The following is a 27,103-nucleotide window of genomic DNA, read 5'->3' as shown; positions in this document are numbered from 1 at the left end:
AGTTGATTTTAGTCTTTAGTTTAAATATAATATAAGATCTATTTTTCATATTTATCAATTTTTTTAAATTATCTGTACTGATACTTCTTAAACTATAATCAAATATGAGAGAGAGGGAAGATATTGAGGAAAATAATTATGATAGTTTATGAAAAAATATATCATATTTTTTATGATTAGCTAACTTATCTAATTTTTTTGATTTAATTAAATTAATTAAATAAATCTTACATTAAAAATGGGAGGGACTGTTATTATATTTCTTTGACATTGTAAAGTCTTATGGAGATTGTGCTTAACACCAAAACGATGGTGCATTGTGCTTTACAGCTCAAAGGAGATTCGTCGCCTCTTATACGCTGAAGTATGGTTTTTTTTTTTAATTTTGTTTTATTTGGTGAGCCAAAAATAAGCTTGTTTTATCTTTTTGGTTAATGAAATGAATACTTGATACTTCTTATATGGATAAAGTATATTTTAAGTCCGTTAATTTTATACAAAGTTTCAGTTTTAGTTCCTTAACTTAAATATATTTTTAGTTTTTTAATTTGAAAATCATTTGATTTAAATGATTATTTTTTATAACAATCTTGATTATTTTAAAAATTAAACTTGACATGTTAACATTTAAAAATGTTTTATTAACATTTGAGATCTCATTATCCATTTTCATATTAAATAAATGTTAAATATGATACATGGTAATTCTACAATAGTGCAATTGTAATCCATTTTTATAACAAGAGATATTAGTATATATATTTACAAAAATAGAAATGGATTGTAATTATTTTAAATAGAAAAAATATGTATTTTTTAATAAAGATGTAATTTATTTTTAAAAAAATTAGATAAGTTAAATTTTAGAAACTCATTGCATTCTTATGGGATTTGAGATGTATTTTTATAATGTTACCAATTAGTTGGTATGTCATATTATCAAGGTTCATCAAGCTTAAAACAAATATTGTGCGCTTGTTTAAAGCTATGATTTATAGGCACTTATAAGTATATATGTTTATGTAAATCAAGATACTTCTTCATATACTTGTTTCATATTCTATAAATTACATTTTAAGCCATTTTAAACAAGCATGCAAGCCATTCTTCTTCTTCATAATGTTCACTTTAGAGGATGCATAGCTCAGGCTTCTATATTCTAAAAAGTGGACATATATGTTGCCAATCAATTTTTCTTATCACAGTTTACTAATTTTAGTTTCAATTCAGTTTTCTTCTTATGAGTTAGTGTATTTTCATTTTTCCTTTTATTTAAAGGAAAAAAATTTGCAATCCAAATAGATGGCTGTACATTTGTCTTGGGGCAAACTTTGATCTTCTAGTATATGTATACATATATATCTCAAAATCTTCTATGTATTTGAAGGGTGAACTCGACAGGCCTAAAAGGTTTTGGTTAAGGTGCAATTTTAATAATATAGTTTTTCGCTAAGAGTATCTAGCACCATTAAGTTTTGACGGCTACAAAATTATACACAATTTTTAAAAAACAAGGCAACTTTACCACTACGTTAACTATGTCAAGCATTTGTCACCTTTTAGTTTGGTGGGTCCCACATTTGTACACGTTTCCTCCGCTTTCCCCTTCCCTTTGCCTCTATCTCTCCCTTCTCTCTCTCTCTCCCCTCGCCTGATGTACTTGTTTTTCTTATTTTCTATCTTTCTCTCTCCTGTCTCGGCCTCATTTAAACACTAGTCTCCCTTCCAACTTTCTTATCGAATAACAACAGATGCCAAGCAGTCAAAACAAATCCCAACCGTAAACAATTTTTAACGGTCTTCCTCACACCAAATACAAAACAGAGGACTCTCTTTCACAGAAGGAAATTTCTTTCAATAAAGAATACAATTTAGTCCTTTTCAACTTACCTAGCATGTCCTCTACAACTTGGAGCTTGACGAATGAAGCTAATTAATTCAAGAATTATGGCAGTCCAAGCAGATTAATTCCAAACAATTAGAGGCCTAACCATCTTTCTAAAAACTATCCTTTGATCATTCCTTCCAACTACATCAACCAAGCTGATTACCTTGACTTTTCTCCTATGTCTCATCAAACAAGCTCGACAAAATGTGGTTGGCCGCCTCCCAACTTGTTAGACCACATAGCATCTCATTTCCTTGCCTTGCCTTCTCTGTTCGCAAAGTCGATAGACTCTAGTGTCGATGCCTCTGTCTTCTTTTCAGATCCATCAAATACAGTAGTACACACTCTCCCCCTTTAAGGTTCTCATGGAGAACAGTCATTTGGTTCTTGAATTCTAAGTTGCCATTGCTAGAGGAAGAGCAGACGAATTTGCAAAGGGGCCAGAGAGAGAGAATTGAGTCTGATGTGTTTTGGGGGGGAGGAATTGATGTAAAGAGAAGGAGGAGGAGAGATAAAATTTAAAAGGGTAATGTGTAATGTTTGTAGTGGAAGGATTATGCTGAGCCAGACACATAGCGGGACCCAACTCAAAAAAAGAAACAGTCGTTTAGACCTATTAACAGAAGTGATGAAATTGCTACATATTTTAAAGTTTGTGTATAATTTTGCACCCTTCAAAACTTAATGGTGCCAGACGCTCGTAGCGAAAAACTTTATTATTAAAATTGCACCTTAATCCAAAAGGTTTTTGTAAGTTTCTAATGAATCATATTCATAAGACTATCTTTTCCAAAAACCAAGTGCGGTAACAGCAATTTGCCATTCTTTGCAAATAAGATGAGTCATCAGTCGTCATCAACCAAAAAAAATTCTGTTTATATGATCTTCTGCAAGGCAACAAGTATTACCATGAAGATAGGAGAAATAATAAAGGGTAGTTAGACTTGTTTTCTATAAAAGCATCAAAATAATTCTGGTAGCCTGTGTTCAATGAAAATGGACATCCTGTTGTCACCTTCATTTCCCCAGCTTGCGAGATTTTAAGATTTAACCCATCATGCATGGCAACAAGTATAAGAAAACAAATGGTCTCCTATTTTTATGCCAGGCTTAGGCAGAGAAGTCAGAGCATGTTAATATGCGCATTGTCAAATATTATTTAATTATAACCTTTCTTGGAATTTGAATCAAGCTCAGGGGACTCACCACACATAGATCCTCTTTTGAACCCTAGTTGTTCTCCTCAATTATAAACCTGATAACTTATTGATCCTAAAGCTCTTTAGAGGATTCTACTTTTCTCATTTCATGTCCATGACCTATTGCTGTTGGTTTTGCTTCATGTTCCTCTACATTGGCGTAGATTTCGATAAAATCCACTTCTGCATCATCACATGCAGAATTGTCATCATTAATAATCTGCTCAATACCAAAAATTTTCTTTTGAAGGGCACCTTTAATCTTTGAAGGCTTAATCTTACTTCATGTTCATGCTCTTCTGGGTCTTAAAAATTACTTCTCCTTTCCCACAAGAAGCTCTTCAGTGGAGGCAAAGGAGCATGCTGATAACCATTAAGAGAGCAAAGTGTCTATGGGAAAACCTTGATTGAAGTTCTCTTTGACTTAGTAACCGACGGATTAGGCATGGGGCATTTGGGCGACAGAGTACTTCAAAGTTGAACAACGGGTAGTTCTCGGTGCAAGCAGGGCTACTTCGAAGGATTTTCTTGGTCATTGTAATCTCAACTAATGTAACAAGCCCAAATCCAGATGTTGTGGTGAATGGGCCAGGCCTGGTACGACGCAGCCAGCGTGAAAGGAAAAAGACCTGGAAGCTACGAATGCTAGAGGAGAATACATGTTAAATAGGGTCAGAATCCGTTGAGGGGGGGCATGATTTGGGTTGATTCTCTCTCTCTCTCTCGGTGTAACCGTCTCCCCTCCCGATCTTTCTGTTGCTCCTTTCCCCACCTCCCGTATCTTTCTGTTTCCTCTGTTTCCTATGCGGGTTTTGCCTACGCTTGTATGGTGCGGACTGATTTTGAATAATACATACTGGTTAATCGATTGCTTGAGTATTATTGTTATTTGAGTGTTACAACTAAATTCCTAGTTATGACAGACAGTTGAAATCTACTAGGACTACCATGAGATGGGAAAACGCAATATAACAAGAAATTCATATCCAATAGATAATTATGTGATAATACGCTATCACAAGTACTTTTAGATTTTTGGTATACAGTATCAACATTTAGTGATCATGTAATTCTTAATATGCAAACTCTAGTTTTATTGGCTTTATATCGGAATTTTATCATTGTACAACAAATAAAAATCAATTGAAGTCCTCGTCTGATGCGTTGAGAAATCTTCCTTAAACCATAGGTAACATAACCTGTATTAGGGTCACCTGCCAAGTCATTGTTTTATGCTTTTTTCCAATGTTAATTTTCCCAAGGAAGCTTGAGAGTGCTACTAATACGAAGAGGAATTCATGCCCAAATAAAATATTTGTCACAGTCGTGGTCGAAAACCAGAATCAATAAATGCTTGCATAGACATGCACCCACCGGTTGACTTAGGTGAATGAGAACTTAGGCAAATTCTGAATGAATTTTCTTAAAGCTATAAATTAAAAATAAATATATAAGAGGAGTTGCCAAGTCGTTTTAAACAGCTAATTACTCTGCTTTGAATGAATCACTTCATTATTAATACTATAGTCTTGCATTCTACTAGAATCACGCGGGCGTGTGTATTTATATACTTGGTAAAAATGCTGTGAATATCTCATTTGTAACAGTTTCATAGCGAAGTTGCAATCAATAAAATATTATTTTTAAAATAAAGTTCTTCTGGCAAAATGATTTATACGAGAGAAGTGCTTGAAGATGAAGAGGAGATGAGGTAAGAAAATCAAACAGCATATAAAAATCTGGACACAAATTTGAAGTTTAATTAAGAAGGTAATCAAGTTTTTACTATCCGCAAGGATGACACCAACAAGCTATCTACAGCAGCGATGCCCTTTAAGGCCTTCACACCCTAATGCAATCCCAAACAGCTAGAATTTTACTCAGGAAAGAAGGAAAGTTATTGCTTACAATATCTACTCAAAAACTCAACTTTTAAAAGAACATATACTGCAAGACCAATAGAAACTCAGAATGTGAAGAATATAGGTTTTCAGCAGCATTGAAAGCACACCATCTTCTTGGCAATCTATTTCATGGGAGTTGTAATTCTGAATGAACACTGGATAATTGAAGGGCTGTCTTGCTCTATCATGATATATCTTTAAGCAAGGGATGTGCTATCTTGCTCCTGATGTTAAGGGAAAAGGAGGTGGCCTTCATTAGAAATTGGACTATATGAGGAGAAGAGTCTTATGTTCAGTAGACACAATATGAGAGCCTGTCAAACAAAAGAAAAGTGAATCAGTTTCTGTTTGCATAATGCTCTCAAGATTTTTTCATTGGGATCTCAAAATGCATGGAATTCATTTAATGGACTCATGATATATTTTGTTTTTATAACTAACAATTAAACATAACTATTTGAAAGATCTGGGATGCAGGGACATGCGAGAAAAATCTTATGCTTTGACACTCTAATAGTATCATGTTTATGTATTGGACTTATCCCTTTGGCATCACCCAAAAGAATAATAAAAAACAGTACAAAATACATGACTATAAATATATGTTTGTAAATGGCTAAATTCTAACATAAGGGTAGATAAGTTAGGTGCAATGCCGTCAGTTAGTTAACAAACTAGCCATCATTAATTCCTTATTCCCCTGCCCATAAATGTACCCCAATGTACAAACATCAAATGTCTGTACTTTTATGATTGCGTAGAAATGCAATTCTCAGTCGATCTCGTCCCTTTGTTCTCTCTTTTATCTTCCTTCATTTCCACTCTTTCCCTCTTTCTCATACTTCTAATATTAAAGAAGTATAACAGTTGCAATGTACCTTTGTGAAGCTGGTGCAATTTGTGGTTGATACAATCATCAAGTGCTCACTTTCAGACGATGTTCTGTCGATATGACCATCTAAAAACCTGTGTTACACAATCTTTAGGATAGATAGTATGTATGAAGTACAATTGGTAATCAGCGAGTAAAAGATCAATGTAACCTAAATAAGAACAGCTCTACACACTAGAGTCTAGTCTGAACGGGCTCTGGAGTTTGGACTTGTTGCACAATTAAACTCGCTTCTCCCAACTTTCAAATTCAACAACAACGGAAACCAAGTTAATTTGGGCGAATTTCACTAACCAAAGCTCATGAACCACATCACAATCACTCTTTTATTAAACAGTCAAGTTAAATTGAGTTTGATTAAAAAGAGTTCATAATATTTAAGGACTAAATCCCTTTTACAAATACTAAATTGCTCTTAGATTGAAACTAGAACTAGAATTGCATCTTTTCATCTGCTTTTAGTAAAATTAAAAAAAATTTGTCGTATTGGGACACAGCAAGATAATATGCTTGATAGGCAAATCATATTATTTCTTTTTGTTCAATTTTAAACCGAAGTTCTTCTCTAATGCATGATATAGGACCAATTGTTTCCTAATTAAATTTGAAGTGTATGACAGGAGAAAAAAGAGCTTATTATTTAAAGAAAACCATGTTCATTCTGCGCAGTGCTGCTATCTTTCATATCTACAAAAAGGAAAATAAAAATTCAAATAATCAAGTAAATCTATAAATAAATCGGTGCAAAAATAGAGGCATGTTTCTATGATTTGAAGTTCGAACAAAATCAACATGAGTATGGTAAAGTTGAGTAAAATTGAGTTTGGCTGACAAAAATTCATAATATGTGATGACTAAAAAGATTTGATATCATAACAAGATTATATACAGAATAAACAAATGATATTATTTCTTGTGCGTCAAATTTTACGATGAATTTTTTCCTCTTAGGGCATAGTGTCAGACTCTTGTATGACAGACACAAAAACAGAGCTATTATTGGTATCTACAAATATGGGAAACAATATACTACATTAAACCTGGTCAAAATAATATATGATTTGAAATCTATAACAAGTGAATTATTTGCGAATTGTGAATCATTGGGCACATTCTTTGGTTAACATTCAAATGCATGAATCTTTCAATCTAAAACAAATGGCCAAAAGAAAGGAAAATATGTTCATGATTTGACATTTAAAAAGGGACTAAATATATACCTAATGAGTGAATGGATAGCAGAAGAACTGATGCCATCATCAGTGAGAAGCTCACTTAAAGTTGCTACTGCATCATCTTCAGTGCTAACAAAAGGAATGCAAGAAACCTTTGCCCAATATTTTCCTTTCTACCTTTGGATATGCTTTTTGAGCAAGGGACAGCCCCTGATCCTTAGTTGACAAAGAGAACCAGGCAAACCCTCCTTTGGAAAGTATTGGAGTTTAGGACAGCCACAAAATCCCAAGAGTTCCAAAGAGGTCAAGTGGCAAAGACCTTTGTGTTCCAATGATCTAAGATTGGGGCAGTTATGGAACAGAAGGCAAATAAGAGAAGGTGGAAGTAGTCCAATATCAAGAAGAGACTCATCATCTGCATCTCCAATATGTATGAAATGTAGTGATGTAAGGCTACTTAGATGCCATCCCATTCGAGAGGCTATGAGTTTCGAGAATTCTAAGACCTCAAGATATTTGAGATTTGATGGGAAACCTCCTCCTGAAAATGATTCCACTAGCGGACAGCATTTTATTAACAGATATGTGAGGGAGTGAAAGAGAATGTGCATGTTCTCTGGGAGCGATTTCAAATTCTTCAATTCTTCAATGCAACAAAATTCTAGTTTGGGGGCCAAAAACCCTCCTTCAGGGAAAAATACAAATTTAGGACACTTTCGTATGTACAAGCTTGTAAGAGAATAATGGTGCCCCTCTAAAACAGATATCATTTCAAGATTATTACAGTCAATCAACTTCAATGATTGAAGCTTTGGGAATAAATCTAGTGGAAACGACTTAAGAGAGTCACAGCTTCCTCTTATATCCATTTCAAGGACGAAGTTATGACAAGATCTCAATGGGAATTCTAGGTGAGGACAATCGGAAAACTTCAACTCTTCAAGGCTATAATTGGCGATGAAATTTTCAATTTTGTCGACTGATAATAATTTTTCGAAGCATCCAGAAATCTCAAGGACTCTTAGAGCTGATGGAAGACTTTCCAATTGCTCGTTTCTGCAATCTTTTAGAACCAGTTTATCAAGAGATGAAACCCATGGAATTGAAGACAAAAGCTTCTCACAATTGGAAATTACTAGCATCCTTAAAGAAGGAAGTTGTTGAGGAAGTTCCCCTTTCAATTTGGGACAATTTTCTACACTCAACTCTTGAAGATGAGGGAAAGTAAGAGACAAAATTTCACATTTCCATTCTTCCCAAGCCTTCATATCTCCAAACCTCAGGATTTCTAGGGATGAAGCATTAGAGCTATTTCCACAAAATTCTGGACCAATAGCTACTATGCTATGAAACCCTATAATTGACAATGACTTGAGAGATGGAAAGAGGCCAATTGATGGCAAGGATCTACAGTACTTGCAATGCCTTAGCTCTAGGGACACTAAATTGGACAACAAATGATTAGCAAGCCAATTTGGAAACTCGATAGCACCATAGTTTCCAATTGATAGCTTTTCCAAATTTTGATGAGGTTGGAAGTTCTCCAGCACATCCTTGTCATGCTGTGATTTTCTATTATCTATGCACCATTCCAATGTTAACTCCTTAAGGTGTATCTTGCTTCTCAAATTGACTGCTAAAGCATGTGAGGGAGAAACTATATTCTACAATTCCAAGATGGAAACTAATCCATGAAGATTAAGTCCTTCTAAATGTTTGATGTTGGTCTCTCCAGATTTGTCTATAATAAATGATGACAGAACTTGAAGATTTTTCAATGTATCCAATTGCTTTGGCATCTCTCTCACCTGAGTTTCACGAAAATCAAGGTGACGCAAATTTATGAGTTTATGAAAATCTATTGGCTATTTTTCCAAAAGACGACAACGCCACAACTTTAATGTTTGCAAACGATGAAGTTGACATATTGAATCAGGCAACTTCCTTATTCTAGTTCCTGATAAGTCCAAATAACGTAGATGTTTCATATTTCCTATTGATTTAGGAATCTCTGAGATGATATGATCACACAAAGATAAAACTCGCATGCAAATAAACTTGGATGGCAAATCATTAATAACCTTGTGAGATATGAAGTGACTAATAGAGGTATAGCTTGTATTTCTATGACCTTGCATGAATAGAGGCAAGAATGTGCGCAACTTATTAGCCTGGTATGTAACCTCAAATCGTTTGGATGGATCAATGTCGTTTCTCAAAAATGAAATATGCCGAGTCATTTTTGTCAAATTATTTACATCATCTACCTCCAACCTGTGGCTAAACTTTCCATATTCAACTTTTGCCATATCATTAATAAGGTCATGCATGACAAAACGGGTTTCATCTATTGTTGATCGTTGAAAAAGTGACCTCAACAACAGGTCATGAAAGAATTGTTCTCCTACTTCTTTCCCATCTTTGCTTTGATGAGCACATGTCAGAAAATTTTCTGCCATCCACAATTGAATTAAATGCTCCTTATCAAAATCATAATCTTTGGGAAATATTGAACAATAAGCAAAGCATCTTTTCAGATGAGAGGGCAGGTAGCAATAACTCAATCTCAAAGCAGGGAGAATCTTGCTATCCTTTTTTTCCTCCCAAATCTCACTTTTCAAAATGCCATTCCACCTCTCATGAGATGATTCTGTGTACAAGAGGCTCCCAATGGCTTTTAAAGCTAAAGGCAGTCCTTTGCATTTTTTACTTATTTTTCTACCAATTTCTTCAAGGTCAGAGTTTGAACAAAGAATATTTCCATCATGGAAGGCATATTTGCTAAACAATGACCAACTATCTCCTTCCGATAAGGGCTTCAATGAAAGTATCTTAGTAGAACGCATGGTCGAAGCAACTTTTCCACTGCGAGTGGTTCGAAGAATTTTGCTTCCCAGAGCCCCATGATTAAATGGTGATTGCAAGGCCTCCCATAGCATATAATTTTCATTCCACACGTCATCTAAAACAAGGAGAAATCTCTTTTGAGTTAGTTGTTGTTTCAATTTAATTTGAAGCATATTTAAATCATTAGTATCATACTTATATCTAGTGATTGCCTCATAAACTGTTCTTGTTACTCTCAACACATCGAACTCATCAGAGACACACACCCAAACTTTGAGGTTGAATCCATCCCTCAGCCTTCTATCATTATATACAAGCTGGGCAAGAGTAGTTTTACCCAGACCACCCATACCCACTATAGAAATCACAGATAGTTGGTTGTTATACTTTTCTGACATAAGACATTCAATGATGGTTTCTTTGTCATCATCTCTACCATATATTCCGGCTTCATCCACTAAAGATGTAGTTGGCAATCTATCTGGTATAGCAGTTCTCAATCCAGCACGACTATCACGTTCATTCAATCTTAATATGTCCCTTTGAGATGCAAGATATTCTAGATTTTCAAGGACATTTTTCGTCTTGGATTCAATTTCCTTCTCAAATGAACTAACGGGAGTACTAAAGAAGTTTCGTACCTTGCCAATAGCACTGGTTTGACTCTCTTGTTCAGCTTCCAACTTGCGCTTGCACATTTCATAATCAATCTCATCCAGGACATCCTCAGCATCGAACACGGCATCTTTGACCAAATCAATCCATTCCTCCACCTTCGGATTGGTGATCTGCTTTTGCTCTGCATCGTCAAGCACAGCGTCGATGGATAATAGCACCATCTTCAACTTATTGAGCAATGTCTGGTTCAATTTTGGTTTTTTGAAGAAGTCCAGAACATCCCGAGAAGCCAGCCTATCGAAAGCCACCTGAAGAAAAGCAGAAAGAAAAGCACCACCAACCAAAGCTCCTGCCATAGATGAAGTTGTTCTGCTTGTACACATGCAAAACGAAAAGAATGAGATGAAAATGCAGAAGTGGGAAAGGTTATTACAATGCTAGGAAGGTGTGACTTTGTGGGTTTGGTGAGTGAAGCAAGAAAATGCGTTCAGCTTTCAGCCATAACCGTCAACCACGCCAGACAAGATTTGACTTTCAAGTTCGCAGTTCTGACTTCTAACGTCGGGTCACAAAAAAATAAAAAAATCTAACTATCAAATTCATTCCATTGTTTTGCTTTAAAAAAAAAAAAATCATTCCATTGGTTTTTTTATTGGTTTTTTTTTTGCCAAACATTGTTTTATTTCTGTTTTTGATTGAATTCTGGAGACTCACTACATCCTCATAAGATAAGAGATATATCTTTACTAATTAAACTAATCTTTATTGACTATAAGAGTGTAATACCTTACTTTTATATATGAATTTATGTATAGATACATTATGATTCAATTAATTATATCTTTCCATAAATTATTCATAAATATTTAAAAAAAAAAGGTTACACAGTTATTTGATCTCTCTTGGTTGAAAAATAAATTATAGTATTTTTAACTTATGAATAAGGAAGAATCCTACAAAAAGAAATTTGAAATTACTAAATCCTAAATCCGATTTGATAAAAACATCTTAATAAGTTTTGATAATACTAGACTTGTAAATAACAACATATTTTTGTTACAATTTCTTACTTAAAATTTAGTAATTTTCATTTTTTTTATTGGATGGTTAATCAAACTTATGTCACCTCAAAGGCATGAGCGCTACCAAAATACAGCGTTTCTTTAAATGTCATGTCATTTTTATGAAGCACAAAATTACAAGCCTTCAATTAAGCTTCAAACAAATGCAAGCCATGTTTCTCCTTCTTATTGGGACCAAGAGTTTGCGAGTAGATGGTCTTACTCTTAAATACTGCCATCCAAATAGAAGGCTATACATTTGTATAGGGGGCAAACTTTGATCTTCCAAAACACACATCTCTTAAAACCTTCTATGGATTTGAAGTGTGAAACTAACAGTCCTAACAGGTTTTTGCAAGTTCCAAATGAACCATATTCATAACACTATCATTTTTCAAGAACCAAGCGTGGTGGTAGCAAGTTTCTACCCTTCTCTGGGTTAATAAGATGAGTCATCAGTCATCATCAACATCAAATAAAAATTTATAGTAAGCTACGTTGTTCACAAGTTGCGAGCAACAATAACAAGTTTTATTTCATTGAGTGGGGTAGATCACACAGTCACATTAGACCACTGAGACTTATTTCTTAAATTCCATGTAATTTAGAAGATATTACTTCACTTACACAACAGCACCAAAACCATTATGGGGAGTAGATGACAGAAGTAGTTATGTATGGTTATGAGTAGTTTCAAGTATCAGCTGTAGCTTTTGTACAGATGAGGATTAACATTATTTATTATTAAGTGTATCTATGTGACAGTGATACAAATGAATAACACACCGATTTCCCTTTCTCTGGAACCTCACAGCTATGAAAGAAGACGAGGTGTGAGAGTGAACAGATGCCTATATTTATATACCAAAAAATTTGTTTAAATTCTCTTCCTCAAGGCAACAAGTATTACCATGAAGATAGGAGAAATAAGAAAGGGAAGATATGGCAGAACTTGATCCAGTGCCCTTTCTTGCACATTGAGGTCTTCCTCTAAAGGGTAGTTCGACTTGTTTTCTATAAAAGCATCAAAATAATTCTGTTAGCCTGTCTTCAATGAAAAAGGAGATCTTGTTGTTACCTTGGTTTCCCTAGCCTGCCAGGTTTTAAAATCTTCTTGCTTCATGTTCATGCTCTTCCGGGCCTTAAAAATACTTCTCCTTCCCGACAAGAAGCTCTTCAGTCGAGGCAAAGGAGCACGCGGATGGCCATTAAGAGAGTAAAATGTATCTAGGCAAACCTGATAAGTATATATTTTATAATTAAATAGGTTAGATATTGAAATATATTTAGCCAAATTTGTGAATATCTTATACCTATTTAATTAAATTTTGATATGTTTCCTCCTCTTCAGTTAGTTATAGGATAAAAATGAATCTTTGTGCAAAATCTACTCAATTTATTGTTTATTTTGCAGAAAATATTTTAAACATAAATGGAGAGTTAGGAAAGAATATATATATATATATATATATATCTCTCTCTCTCTCTTATGAGAGGCGTCAAGAGTGGAGATGAGAAGCAGCCGTGGGTCCCGTTGAAGAATGAAGGAATAAGTCAATTGCAATTGTAATAATATAATATATTATATTATATTGAAGGTATATGGATAGATATGGATAAGAGGCGGTGATCCAAGGGAGAGAAGAGGCACAACCATTATAAATAGGAATTGGGAGAGCAGCGAGTAGAGAGAGCAGTGTTGAATCAAATCACTGTGACGGCAGCGAGGAATTGGGACGAACAGGATTAAACATAGCGAGCAACCAGCGGGATAGCAGCGAAGCATTCATCTGATTCTTAATTCTTTTTCTAGCAATAGCAGCAAAAGGAAGAAGGATTATACAACGTTTTGCTATCTGCTCTTCATCTTTTGTTCTTCTATTATTTCATTCTGAATATTTATCTTTCACGTTATGGATTTGATTTTAGCCATGTGTGGCTAGTTTTCTTTTGACTTAGAGTAGCTATGAACTTATTTCTGGATTAGACTTTATTTTCATTTAATTAATTATGCTTGATGTTAATTTTGGTTACTTAGTCCTGTTTTAATATATCTATTTAATGTTTGGCCACCGTTAAATATGAGTTTGAGCATTAAGGTTAGCTTTGACGAAGGAAATCTTAGTTAGGCTCTAAGATTGAGTAATATGGAATTAGATTTTTATCTGATTTGCAAGTGGGATAGAAATATACCTAGGAGCCCCATATAATTGATGAAAAGTAAAATCAATTTATCCTCTTAAGTATTTGAGTTAGACATAACCTTATTATTTAGGAGAGGGTTATAAGTGAATCAAAAGACACTTTTAGCTATAAATACTCTAGATTAACTAAATTAACATTGAGACTAATTAGTTAAATAAAAGTAAAAGTCTATGAAACTAGTAAGCAATTAGTAACTCTAGGTTACCTTTAATATTGAATTTTTTCTGCCTTTATTTGTTTTATCTGATCAACCATAATTTAGCTTGCTTAACTTAATTGAAAATAGGAAATTTAATGCCTAAACACTATTTTATCTGATTCTCCGTGGGAACGATACTCTATACTTACTCTTTATTACTTGATCGACACATGCACTTGGGTTATTCACAATTTGTGTGCATCAAGTTTTTGGTGCCGTTGCCGGGAATTAAGGCAATTAGTTTTTAGAATTAGAGGACCTTTAGTAATTTAAGCTTAAGCATTTAGTTTTTTTTTTCTAATTTATTTTTGCTTATTTTGATAGTTAGGACAATTTTCTTTACTTAAATTTTTTTTTTCATTGTCCAATTCGATGCTTGATCTTTCCCTCTTTGTCTTTGCAGTAATTCATAGTATATACCACGTAGATCAAGAAATACACCTGTGAAGACAAGGATCGTGAACGACCTTCTAAAGACAACACCACCTGAGCATCCAGTTTGCAAAACTCTAGAAAAAAAGATGGCTGAAGATGAGAATGATAGATTGGGTGTTAGTGACTTCTTGGGAAAACAACCTCGAGGGTACCAATCTGGAATCAAAGTACCCCAGTTCCAAGCCACTAATTTTGAGATTAAGCAAACAATGCTCAAGATGTTGGAACTTATTGGACAATTTAGGGGATGCAATAACCAGGATCCCAATCGACATCTGGTCGAATTCCTTGATGTGTGTGACTCTTTTAAGCAGAATGGAGTTCCGAGTGATGTCATTCGTCTATGGCTCTTTCCTTATTCTTTACAAGGGAAGGCTAAAGAATGGCTCACCAACTTGGAAGAAGGAAGCATCTCATCATGGGATGACTTAGAAGAGAAGTTTCGATCCAGATTCTTTCCTCATAACAGGATAGTGGATGCCAGAACCAAATTGATGAATTTTAGCCAACAATTTGATGAACACTTGTATGAAGATTGGGAAAGATTCAAGCTGCTGGTCAGACAAAGCCTAAGACAAATCAAGAGAAGTGGGTCCTACTTAAAATCTTTAGTAGTCGGTTGACACTTGAATCAAAATCGGAATTAAATGCCGTTACTAATGGAGGAGTTAGCAAGCAACCGGTGAACCATGTTTGGAGTTGCTTGGACGACTTGGCTACTGATTATATTCAGAATAGTAATGAACGGAGACAAGTGAAGTCTGTAGAAAAAGTTGCTGATGACTCTTCTTCACAAGTAATAGCTATGCTCAATACTCTCAACAAAAGATTTGACCACTTAGAAGCTCAAGTTGACAGGTCCAATAGAGGACAACTAGGGGTTAATGCCATATATACCCCATGCGATTATTGTGGAGATAGACATGCTTCTGAACAATGCCCTACCTTTCAACAAGTAGAGCCAGTGAACTATGCTGGAAATTTTCAGGGTACTAATCAGAACAATCCTTATGCCAATACTTACAACCCAGGATTAAGGAATCACCCTAACTTGTCTTGGAAACATGGTTCAACACATGATCGAGTGTCAACTTCTAGTGTAAGGCAAGTTTCACCTCCTGGATTTTCTCAAGTGGAAAGGCAACATATCCCTAACCAAGTGCCCAAGGTTGATTTAGAGGAAATGATAGCTAAGCTCATGTCTTCTCAGATAAAAAGTACACAAGAGCAAGCTAACATAAATGCAAGAGTGGACGCGGCCCTCAGGAATCTTGAGGTGCAAGTAGGACAGATCCCAACTGCTGTTAATGCACTACAACAAGAAGGACTACCAAGTAATCCTATATCTAATCCTCGTGAAGATTGCAAGCAGGAGTGCAAGGCGATTACTTTAAGGAATGGCAAACAATTATCAGAGATACCTCCTTCTACATCAAAGTCTAAATTGAAAGAAGAGGTTGATCAAACAATTGAGATACATTCAGATTGTGAAACTAGAAAAAGAAAGGGTAAGATAGATGAGCGTCCTAAGGTGGTGCCATCCCTTCCTTTCCCGCATGTGTTTAGAAAGAAGGTTGAAGATCAACAATATTCCAAGTTTTTAGAAATTTTTAAGCAACTTCATATCAATATTCCATTCTTTGAGGCACTGGAGCAGGTGCCGAAGTATGCCAAGTTCCTTAAAGATATGCTCTGTAAGAAGAAGCGCCCTACTGAATATGCAACTGTGGCACTAACCAAGGAGACTAGTAGTATCATCAACCCACAAAGTCCCCTTCAGTGTAAGGATCCTAGCTCTTTTTCTATTCCATGCTCGATTGGTGAGAATTTTGAAAGTTGTGCATTATGTGATTTGGGATCTGCGATGAACCTTATGCCCTTATCTACTTTCAAGAAGCTTCATCTAGGAGAGGCCAATTCTACAATTGTTACACTTCAATTAGCTGATAGAAGTCTTTCTCATCCATATGGCATTATTGAGGAGGTACTTGTTAGAGTTGGATCGTTTGTTTATCCTGTCGACTTCATAATTCTTGACATGAAAGAGGATAAAGAGATTCCATTAATTTTTGGAAGACCATTAATGGCCACATCCAGAGCATTGGTAGATGTAGAAAAGGGGACAATAGCTTTACGGCTTGGCAATGAGCAAATTACATTTAGTATGGATAAAGCAACAAAGTATTCAAATAGAAAGAATCCATGTGAAAAGGTTTCTGTAACAGATGAGGTCAATTATAATGAACTAGATCTTTCTGCCAACAAAACCCCCCATTTAAGGTGGAAATAACCATTGATTATGGAAGAATGGAAATTTTAAGACTGATGCTCAGGAGCTTAATCGCCAATTAGGAGGTGATGTAGAGAGGCTTAAGATCTCTACTGATTGGTTAGAACCACCTTGATGATCTGAGAAAGTCCGACTGTGGACTATAAAACAAGCACTTGTTGGGAGGCAACCCAATAATTTTATTTTCATTTATTGTTATTTTTTGTTCTGTCTATTATTCAAGTTTGCAAAGCCTCGCTTGTGGTTCCAAGCCATTGCTCTCACTCACTCTTCTCTTTTTGGAAGATGGTGCATCATTAAAGGATCTAAGGAAGACCTCCAAATCATAGTTAGAAAATTAAATCAAGGGAGTAATAGTTCCTTTCTCTTTTATTTCCTTTATGTAACATTGAGGACAATGTTTGATCTAAGTGTAGGGGATGATCTAAGAAATTTAAGGGTTTAAGATTTTTTTTTTAATAACTTGAATAATTTGGAAAGAAAATAGGCATTTTGCTTTGATTTTGAGACTACGGGGACTTAAATAAGTATATCTTAGGAGCTAGTTGCATTAAGGGAAGTTGATTGCATGTACTGAAATTTATGTGATGATGCATTGTTTAGCTTGATTAAGTTGAGTAAGATGGTATAACCCTATTGGAAGGAATTTTGAGCTTGAACATTCAATTCTAGTGTGATTTTTCACTTGTTTGAACTTACTCTTCAGAATTTGTCTTAATTCTTTTCACAACTACCTTACACATGTGAAATTCTTTAATATGATTGAGGCATTCATATTGCTAGCCAGCTAGACCAAATGGCTGACCATTTAACATATACATCCTTTGTTACCCCTTTCAGCCTACTGGTTTTTTCTTCCATCTATTATTCATCACATAACACCTTTCATACATGAATGCATTAATTATTTTATTTTAACCCACCCTACTTGGAGTATTATCATTAATAAATAGCATTATGCAGTATTGTATCCTTATGATCATGTAAAACGCATGCTAGTAGTTAGGGTGTGAAAAAAAAACAGAGAGAAAGAAAGCAAAAGAAAATTTCAAAAAAAGGGAAAAATGAAAAAAAAGGGAAAAATTTTTGCAAAAGAAAAAAAAAAGGACTCTTACACCCCAATTACTTGATAGGAAACTCATTTATGAATAAATATTGCATATATTTTTGTACTCCAAGTTATTTTACATCAATCCTTCCCATTAATTTCATGCACTCTTGAGAAATTATTTTCATACCCTATGCATTACAAGCTACAAAGTCCTCTTGATTATTGAATGCACATGTAACCGGTGGTAGGGAACTAGAACTACTACAAGCCTATGGTAAAGTAACTGAGCAAGTGAACTGAGTGAAAAAGAACCCCAATGCTAGTAAGTTGAGTGATACACTTTATCTCCTTGAGTGACTATCTTGCTTGAATTCAGCCTTATTAAGCTTTGTATCTTAATGAGTTTCTTTATATGTGATTGATGACTTGGATTGTAGACTTAGTTCCTAAGCTATGTCTACTTTAATCTTTGAAGTCTCTTAGTCAATTCAATTTGTCTCTCTTCTTAACTCCTCTCTCTTCTAGATTAATTTTTGCCCAGGAGTGCAAAAGTCTAAGTGTGGAGGAATTTGATAAGTATATATTTTATAATTAAATAGGTTAGATATTGAAATATATTTAGTCAAATTTGTGAATATCTTATACCAGTTTAATTAAATTTTGATATGTTTCCTCCTCTTCAGTTAGTTATGGGATAAAAATGAATCTTTGTGCAAAATCTACTCAATTTATTGTTTATTTTGCAGAAAATATTTTAAACATAAAGGGGGAGTTAGTAAAGAATATATATATATATATATATATATATATATATCTATCTTGTGAAGAGGCGTGAAGAGTGGAGATGAGAAGCAGCCGTGGGTCCCGTTGAAGAATGAAGGAATAAGTCAATTGCAATTGTAATAATATAATATAATATATTATATTGGAGGTATATGGATACACATGGATAAGAGGCGGTGATCCAAGGGAGAAAAAAGGCACAACTATTATAAATAGGAACTGGGAGAGCAGCGAGTAGAGAGAGCAGTGTTGAATCAAATCACTGTGACGGCAGCGAGGAATTGGGACGAACAGGATTGAACGTAGCGAGCAGCCAGTGGGATAGCAGCGAAGCATTCATCTGGTTCTTAATTCTTTTTCTAGCGACAGTAACGAAAGAAAGAAGGATTATACACTGTTTTGCTCTCTGCTCTTCATCTTTTGTTCTTCTGTTATTTCATTCTGAATATTTATCTTTCACATTATGGATTTGATTTTAGCCATGTGTGGCTAGTTTTCTTTTGACTTAGAGTAGCTATGAATTTACTTCTGGATTAGACTTTATTTTCATTTAATTAATTATGCTTGATGTTAATTTTGGTTACTTAGTCCTGTTTTAATATATCTATTTAATGTTTGGCTACCGTTAAATATGAGTTTAAGCATTAAGGTCAGCCTTGATAAAGGAAATCTTAGTTAGGCTCTAGGATTGAGTAATATGGGATTAGATTTTTATCTGATTTGCGAGTAGGATAGAAATATACCTAGGAGCCCCATATAATTGATGAAAAGTGAAATCAATTTATCCTCTTAAGTATTTGGATTAGACATAACCTTATTATTTAAGAGAGGGTTATAAGTGGATCAAAAGACACTTTTAGCTATAAATACTCTAGATTAACTAAATTAACATTGAGACTAATTAGTTAAATAAAAGTAAAAGTCTATGAAACTAGTAAGCAATTAGTAACTCTAGGTTGTCTTTAATATTGAATTTTTTCTGCCTTTATTCGTTTTATCTGATCAACCATAATTCAACTTGTTTAACTCAATTGAAAATAGGAACTTTAATGCCTAAACACTATTTTATATGATTCTCCGTGGGAACGATACTCTGTACTTACTCTTTATTACTTGATAGACACGTGCACTTGCATTATTCACAATTTGTGTGCATCAAAACCTTAACTGAAGTTCTCTCTGACTCAGTAACTGGCGGATTAGGCATGGGGCATTTAGGAAACAAAGAGTTCTTCAAAGTTGAAAAACAGGTAGTTCTCGGTGCAAGTAGAGCTACTTTGCAGGATTTTCTTGGTCATTGCGGTCTCAACTAAATTCCTAGTTATGACAGACAGTTAAAATCTATTAGCTGCTTGTTTGGTAAGGCGTTGGTGGGGAGTAGCTTACAAGTGTGATAGTTCAGTTTGTAAATTTGAGAGCCCACCTTTTAGCCAATTTGATTTATGGGTGAAAAGCTATTTTTTTAAGTATGATTATAAAAGTATCTAAAACTTATTTATAACTTATGTTGTTCTTATGCTTCTCTCTATATATTTTTTATGCTTTCCAATTAGTTTTTACTTATTTATTTTTAATATTTTCTTAAGTAAAAATAATTTTTAAGTTTTTATAATATTTTTAATATTATTTTTATTATATATATAAAAATTATGTAGAGTATATCATCCAATTAATTATGTAATATTATTTGGTTCAAAATTTTTTATATTACTATGATTTCTAATTTAAATATATTTTATTCATTAATTATAACTTTTTCCTATTATAATAATTTAAAATTATTATATTTTATAAATTCATTTTTAATCATTTTTTATTATTTAATAAAGGCCATACCTATTTTGGTCATTGTACAAACTAAACTTACTTTTTTTTATCATAATCTAAATAACTTTTTTACTTTACAAACTAACTTTTACCAAAATCAATCTAAATATAAATCACATTATACAATCTAACTTTTTTAAAAGTTAAATTAAAAATAAGTTATTTTTTTTACAGCTAATCCAAATAGACCCTAGGATTATCATGAGATGGGAAAACGCAATAGAACAGGAAACTCATATTTAGTAGATAATTATGTGATATTATGCTATCACAAGTACTTGCAGATTTCTGGTATACAGTATCAGCATTTAGTTATTAAGTAATTCTTAATATATAAAAGGTCCATTTGGACTAGTAATAGAAAAAATAGTTTATTGTCAATTTGACTTTTGAGAAAGTTAGATTGGGTAAAAGTCAAATTAGGTAAAGCGAATTGTGTTTTGATTGAATTTTATAAAAGTTAGTTTATAAAAGTTAGATCAGATAAAAAGTTATTTGGATTATGATTGAATAAAAATAAATTTAGTTTGTAAAATTATCAAAATAGGTATGAGTTTTATTAGATAATAAAAAATAATAAAAAAATGAATTTACATAATACAATGAACTTAAATTAGCAAGTGTAGTTTGTAAAATTATTAAAATGAGTATGAATTTTATTAAATAATAAAAATCATTAAAAAAAATGAATCAATATTCAATGTTTAATGCATACATAAAAACTCTTCCAGTAAGCTACCTCAAAAAATAGCTTATCATTGGCTTTACACTGAAATTACTATTCACAAGCCATCATGAGGAATGTGTGGCTTGCAAAAAAAAAAGTTCTCGGGCTTTGTGTCTTATGGCTCATTTAAATGACTGTTTTAATAAATTTTGGGATCCGTACAACATTGGAGATTATATTTATATAATCTCGTAAAATTTTTATTTCTTGACTTTCTTTTCTCTGTTTTAAATATCTAGATTTTAAGTCTGGTAGAAAAAAGGGGTTTGAGATCTCTTTCTTCCCTTTCTTTTTATAAATTAGAGAAACCTATTTTTAAAATTATTCCATATCTTTAGGAGTTTCTTTTAAACCACCTTTTATTTTTTTATGAGCTATTACATTCACTACCTTTAATTATTCAATATAATCTTATAAAATTTTTATTTTGTATTTTTTAATCTATTTTAACGTTGAATTTTTTTTAAGATTATTTTTAAATTATTCCATATCCTATGAAGTTTCTTTTAAGAATAAAATCTCATAAACTCTTTTTTTTTTTCCAAATCTTGATACCTTTTTTTATTATTCAATATAATATAATTGCATAAAATTTTTATTTCACGTTTCTTTCTCTATTTTAAATACATGATAATAATTATTATTGAAAATATATAATTAGCTTTTCAGAACTTTTTAACATAAAATTTCATTGTATAACAATTAAAAACAATCTACCTTGGCTTGAAGACAGAAGGGAGACGGAGAGGGGAGTAGAGATTATAAAAAATAAAATGGTTCCATTTAAACCATGGCCCTTCACGCTGCTCGGGGATGGGAAGAACAGAAAAGGGTGAAGCGGTGAATTCAGAGTGGCAGTGATGCAGAACTGTAGGAGTCTGAATCGCAGGCCGAGAAGCATAAAGAGGGAGAAGAGGCCAAGAACTCTAGATGTGAGAGAATCTATTTCCATTTTCAGTCGGTCCTTAATGCTTGGAGAGGTAAGGTCCTTTCAAATTCAAAATTCAAAATTCAAAATTATTTCTCCCCTCCCTCAAGCATCAAACCCGATAGAAAGACTCCAGAAGGATGTGATCAAATTTCTCTCCCTTACATTCTCATCTCTCTAATCCTAGGTAGAAGCTGGCTTTATCAGTTTTATAAATGAACGGGAAAATAGCTTTGTCAGGCAAGGATGCGAGCGTGGAGAGGAACCAGTGAGGCAGAGAAAGAAGGCACCCTTGAAGCGAGATAAGTCCTTGTATCAAGCTTTCTCTGAATAACTCTCTCTCTCACTCCACTGAATCTTCTATCCCGAATGCAACATAGATTTTTTAGGAAGCTTGACCAAGAAAGCATGCATCAAAATATGTTTTCTTATGGGCAATTCAAATTTTTTGTCGTTCAGTTCTGGATTCTCTTATGGGCAACTTTTTTTGTGGGAGTAATTCATTGGTGGTGAGTCTGGAAATTAAACTTTTGGACACGAATATTTTCTCATTTGGTTTATATGCTTCTCCCTCCCTCTCTGCATTTCAGTTTCCTTTTATTCTTTGGCAGCTTTTCATTTTGCTTGCTTACCCATGGCCATCAACATTTCTTGAAATTTCAATCATCTTTATCTTTGGCTTGAACTACCACATTCTTACTGCGTTTTCTTTTCTTTTCTTCTCTCTCTGTTTTTTGTAAAATCGTACTTTGTTAACTTCATTGATCTCACAAGATTCTGGCAACTTGGCGAAGTATTGCCTTTTCTTTAGAGCATTTGTGCTTGCTCTCACAAGATTCTAAGCAACTAAATAATCAGCATAATCATGTAAAAGCTATTCTTCTAGATAAGTATATGATGATTATGTATCTTGATCATTGTCAAGTGCTTAAGACCGGAAATTTTCCAACACAGGCAAATGAATTTTCTGATGTGGAATATACTTTGTTTCAGACTAATGCTTATGTAAAGGTGGAGGCAGCAATTGCTGGAAAATTTTCAACACAGGCAAATGGAGGTAGCAAAAGCTTGTGTCATGTTTCTCTATCAAATCTGGCTTTAGTTTGGTGGCAATATATTTGGAATCTGCTCAGCCTTCAATCTACGGTAAAGTGCTTATCCTTTACCAACCTTTTTATTTCATCACATTCTGAATTCATTCATCTAGAAATCTCAGATTTGCTGATATATAGAAATTTTTTGACATGGCTAAATAAAGGCAGCAAAGTACAGCTAAATTGATCATTCATTTTCTTGCTTACAAATTCATCATTTTGAAATTTTTGACTTGTCATATCAGAGCTTCATGTTCATGTTGCAGAGATGTTGGCAAAGTGATGAGCTTTTTTTAATATTTGGATTAGATATTTACTCTACTAATGACATATATGACAGCATGTGCATGATTTCTTTTGACTTGGATGCAGGTGACTCTCCTTTGTTTCAAAAAGAATGCAAGTGGTTTGTATGACCATAATTAGATCTTTCTGTATGAAAGAAATCCTATCATAGATAACTTTAGTTTTGGAAATTGCTACTTTGTGCGTGTATTCGGTTTTCATGTGTGTTTTTGTTTTCATCTTGCTGGTCACTCTTTTTTGCACTTCTGCATTCAAAGAATTGGTTTTGTGGTTTTCTTGGATCTTCAAAGTTGCAATGTAGAGTGTAGATTCTCACTTGCTTCACTATTTGGGGTATGTTGAAGTTGTGTAAGGAGGATGATGCAAAGGAAACTAGTGTGCAGGGTAAGAAAATATTTAAATATCATCTTTAGTTGCTTGAAGATTAAATCCTAAGTTCAAAATAAGCTTTGAACTAATTGTACTTTATTCCTCATTTATTTTTGAATCTAAGCCACAATAATTTCATATTTAATATATGAATGTACTGAATATTTAATTTATTTGCATATACTCCTTTTTTTTTTTTATTATAATCCTTGCGTGTACTTTATTTGTAGATAGTGATTTATAGTTTCACTCTCGAGCATTTAAAACATACAAATAGGATTTTTTGCTCATGCCAAGCCTATCCACAAGGGTTAAATCTCATTACCTTCTTTTGCATAGGATGTTCTTATTGCATCTTCCTTTTATTTTTGCAGAAACTCCGCCTTCTTTCATTAGTTTTATGGTTGTCACTGTCATTTTTTTACATAATGTGAGAACTTCTTTTCTCCTTGAGAAACTTGTGTTTAATGCATGCATGCTCCGTAAGAAAACATCTGAAATGCTTACCGACAAAATTGTGTATATTTTCCTGTGCACAGTGCTGCAAGAACAAATGGAAGTAGAAAGCATAGAAGATCTGTGGTGAGACGAGTTGATAGAGGACATTGAACAAAAGGTTGTGGTTGAGGGAATCGGAATATATAGGAAAGAATTGATTGGAAATACTGTTTGCTGAAACACGATTATGTGATTTTTCTTTACCTTTACTTTCAATTTCAATTAATTTTGTTGTGTGGGATTTTTCTTGAGTGATTGCGTTTATAATGTGGGGGTATAACCGTGCCAATATGTTGCTTTTTAAATTAAGTCCAAATGTCCGATCTTCACTAGCCATAAGAGTAATGAGCAGCGATGCTATAATCTAACATAATGCAAGATTATTTGTTTTTACATCTTGGTAGGGACTGTGGTTTCTATTTAATGATATGCATTGTTTGAAATTGATGACTGTTTAAAATAAAATTGGAATTGAATATTTGAACAATTTTTTCTTTGGTGAAATGTTGGTTGAACAACTTACATTGATGTGAATTTCTAGCTAACTGAGACTTATACTTGAATATGCTTGTATTCTATTGCTCGTTTGATTTGAGTTTCCTTCTCCAAGTCTTCATTATTGTGAAGAGTTAAAAATAATTTCACATATGCACCTACTTTTACTCTAAGAGTATTTGGGCTTGTGACGTAATTTTTTTTTTTTCCACTTTATGTGAATTAGTTGTACTAATTTCAAATAAAAAATAGTATACTCCGCGTATTGCGCGGGGTAATATATGCTACTTTACATAATACAATTGATTTAAATTATTTTAATATGAAGAATCAAACTTTCATGACTGAAATATATTTTAAAACATTAGAGATATCATAAAAAATTATTGTAAATGTAAAGTGAAACATAATTTCAATGGATGAAATATTTTTAAATTAAAATTCATAGTAATGTGACAAGCTTGAAACCATTGGTGCCGAATTCACAAACCACTAGAAGGTTGTGTAGTTATTTTTTTGTTTGATTCAATGAAAAGGAGTTTCTCATTACTCAAAAGATATACACAAGCTTCAAAAGGCCAAAAGAATTACAAGAAGTTGGGAAACCAAAAGTGAGATTCAACCTATATCTGGGTGACTAAACTTTTCATTAACAAAAACAATATAATGAGTTAAGGTAATAGCTTCATTAACTACAGAGCGTTTCTTGTCCCTGTAATGGTTTGGGGAACGATGAAAAGAGCAATGTCAGAGGAGATAAACAATTGAAAAGAATGAGGACAGGGGATGCTCAGTTTTTTCAATCCCACTTTCTCCTCCTCTTTCATTAAAGCACTCATCATAACATCCAAAACAACAGTCTCTGCCTAATAGTTCAAAGAGGTAAGAAAAACGATATTGACACAAGTTTTAGACTTCCAATCAATTGCCTGAAGTTCTACGATGAAGCTCTTTTTCTTTAATTAAAAAAAAAAAACCAAATCCGGCCAATATCGTATGTATTGGCTAAACTTTTGAAACCAAAGATGTCACAGAGGAACAATACCAACGACACAGATTAGACAAGAACAGGGAACCAAAAACATTAAACAACTTAGCAAAGGCACAGATGAACAACACAAACAACTCCACATGGAAGGAACAATCAGATCGCATTGAAACTTTAGGGACTCCAATAGAAAAAGCAAGAGAAACAAATTTTCTGCCAACCTGTACTAGATCGGCGACAATGAAGGTTGATGAAGGTAGATCGGAGAGTGTATTCCACTGGGAGGCCAAGATCTCCTTGCACAACTTACATGTAAAGCTCAGACGGCAAGTACCTCAGCTGGGAGACGGTGACTGCAGATCAGACAAGGGAAAAGGTTTGAAGTGGCAATGAAAGAGTAACAGAAGGAGATGACCCTACGCCAAACCTAACGGGAGATGGAGCTCACAGCAGGGAGCAAACAGAACTGATGGCGGAGACACAACGGAGCTAACGGTTAGGAGTTAGGACACAACGGAGCTGTGATGTCCAGCAGCAGAGAAGAATGAGTGTGGGAGAAAACGAGAGCTTTAAGTGAACAATGAGAGAATAACGAGGGACAAGTGAGAGAAAAATGACGTGACAAGTAATTATTATTCCAACGGTCCACCAACCATAAGCACGATTTAAGTTCAAAAAGCATCTCAGATGAGCAAAAAAAAAGTCGCGCTTTCAATCCCACTTTTAGCTCATAAGTAAGATAGGCAAAAGCTCATCGAAACACGCTCCAATTTTTCAAGCGGACCTCAGCTGAAAATAAGTAACTTATGGAGAGCCAAATAGGCTCAAAATCTGTTGCTTTGTTCACCTTATATTGGAATTTTACCACCGTACAAAAAGAAAATCAGTTGAATTCCCCATCTGATGTGTTGTGAAAACCGTTATTTCATTTTAAACTTTTCAAATTTTAACAACTCCACCGTCTTGTTCCGCTTCCCACAGATTAGATTATATCTCTTTGATGGTAAAGATTGGAGTATTGTTTGAATGAAATCCATCAAGGCCTTGAGAAACAACGATAACATAATTAGTATTAAGGTCACCAGCCAAGTCATTGTTTTATGCCTTTTTCTAATATTCGTGTTCCCAAGGAAGCTTGAGAGTGCTTCTAATAAGAAGAGGAATTCATTCCCAAATAAAATGCAATTCTCAGAGTCATGGTGGAATACCAGAATCAATAAATGATAGTACAAACATGTACCCACCGGTTGACTTAGTCGAATGGGAATTTAGGCAAATTCTCAATGAATTTTCTTAAAGCTATAAATGAAAAATATAACAGGAG

General features: G+C 33.8%; 1 protein-coding gene and 1 long non-coding RNA gene across 2 annotated transcripts in view; one reads left to right on the top strand and one right to left on the bottom strand.

Annotated features, from left to right (window-relative positions):
• LOC114716556 (uncharacterized) overlaps positions 1–27,103 on the bottom strand; it is a 53,880-nt gene that overhangs the window by 5,293 nt on the left and 21,484 nt on the right. The window lies entirely within an intron of this gene.
• On the top strand, positions 22,226–24,540 carry LOC114716582 (uncharacterized). The gene is made up of 2 exons (XR_003737650.1): positions 22,226–23,175; positions 24,338–24,540. It is a non-coding gene; the product is annotated as an uncharacterized LOC114716582 (long non-coding RNA).

Source organism: Neltuma alba, unplaced genomic scaffold (genome assembly GCF_004799145.2).
Source record: "Neltuma alba isolate B1F8T4 unplaced genomic scaffold, ASM479914v2 tig00002069_pilon, whole genome shotgun sequence".
NCBI lineage: Eukaryota > Viridiplantae > Streptophyta > Magnoliopsida > Fabales > Fabaceae > Neltuma > Neltuma alba.
Note: the sequence above shows the minus strand (reverse complement) of the source record. Positions and strands in the feature narration are given on the sequence as shown.